The sequence below is a fragment of the Genypterus blacodes genome, unplaced genomic scaffold (genome assembly GCF_046128005.1).
Source record: "Genypterus blacodes isolate CSIRO-AG114 ecotype Tasmania unplaced genomic scaffold, CSIRO-AGI_Gbla_v1 ptg000056l_1, whole genome shotgun sequence".
Taxonomy (NCBI): Eukaryota; Metazoa; Chordata; class Actinopteri; order Ophidiiformes; family Ophidiidae; genus Genypterus; species Genypterus blacodes.
Window position 1 is genome coordinate 648290 of NW_027466868.1, and position 1711 is coordinate 650000.

Genomic DNA, 1711 nt, shown 5'->3' on the forward strand with positions numbered 1-1711 from the left:
GACGGACCGCATGTAAACGCGAGCCTCGGTGCTGGAATCAGGCGAAGGTGCGATAAATACCTGCGTGAGTTTGGAACAAATCACCTTAGAGCGGCCGCATGTTGTCCCCTAAAGCCCTGCGCAGACCGAGCGTACCGACGCGCTCCTGGTTACCGGAGTCCCTGCCTCTCCCCGGTGCAACATAATATCTGTGTGTGCGCTCTTTCTTAACTCTCCTAAAACCGTTATCTCCCCCCGTGTGTGTGTGTGTGTTTCTTCTTTCTCTTTACACCCAACCGGAAGCACGTGTGCTCGTACACACGCGCGGAGGGCCAATCGGGAGCTCGAGACCGTCCCTGTCACAAGTGACGGCGGCCAATTGGGCTCGCGGCGTGTCGTGCACGCACGCACGCACGCGCACGCAGAAAAGCCCGTGCGTAATTGAAAGGATTCGACGCGGCGCGCGTTTATACGCACGCGCACAGAGGAAAACAAAAACAACAGCGACGCTTCCAACTGTTACTTAAAGCCAAACGCGTTGAATATACATCATTTAACGACACTTTGGGGGTTTATACATATTTGTAGTTGTAGTTTTGGCCATTTATCCAAACAGCGCGTGGACTCAATAATGCAGCTGTATGTCATACTCCTCCACGTTTACTCCTTTTAGGTGATTGATCTAGAATAATAAAGAACATTGTGGAGAAAAGGAGCATTTTATAACATTAACGACACCCATACACAACTCTATATGTAAACAGGTTACTCAACATATAAAACAAAATATGGATGTTTTCATTTTTTCATTCTGTAAACGAAATCTAAGGCTGTAGTCTGAACCTCTTTTGGATGATTTTTTTGGTCTATTTATGATGCAAACGTAGATTTAAGTCCATCCATTGTTCACAATCTTATGAGGAGGCGCTGCTTATTGGATTTATGAGCTGCTTAATAATGAAATGACCACCCAAGCTCTAATTGGTGATTTGTAATAACAATATTAATAAATGTTACAGTAGCACCATGAACGTGGGGACGTGTTGATGTTAAACGCGGTGAAATCTTCATCCCCACGGGCCGCAGTTAGGAACCATGGCTACTTAATTAGATTCCAATTAGGACAGCGTCAATATGCTGCTCGGCCGCTGCGGCATTGTGGGTAAATGAGCACTCGACTCGGCTCTTATCGCGGAGCCGCAAAGAGAGGGTGCTTGTGTGTATATGTATGTGTGTGTGAGGGAGAGAGAGCGAGAGAGAGAGGAAGATAATTTATAGCTTTTAATTAGTCTTCATTCCGCCCGATCAGCCCGCTCTTCATCACTGGGAGAGCGGCTGAATACAGGCCGGGTCCAGCGCGCTGTCAGCGGCCCCTGGCAGGGCCCTTAATCACAGCGGCGCAGGGCCGCGAACAAGCCGCGTAATTTCCAAGGTGCTGATAAAGCGCGTTGAATAATAGCGGCGCCCCGCGGAGACGCCAGGACTGCAATGACTTTATTGACGGTTTAACGGCGGTGATTCATTTCACCTTTCACGTATCGGAGGCGGATTTGTCGCCGTAATAGGATGATAAATGCAGCGCCCCGTTTCATTGAGTAGCCTATAGGTGCCTCAGCAGCAGGTACACACACACACACACACACACACACACACACACACGCCTGCTGCTGAGAGGCTGATTCTTTCCGCGCGTAAACGTGTAACATTTAGTCACCACCTGAATTACTTTATA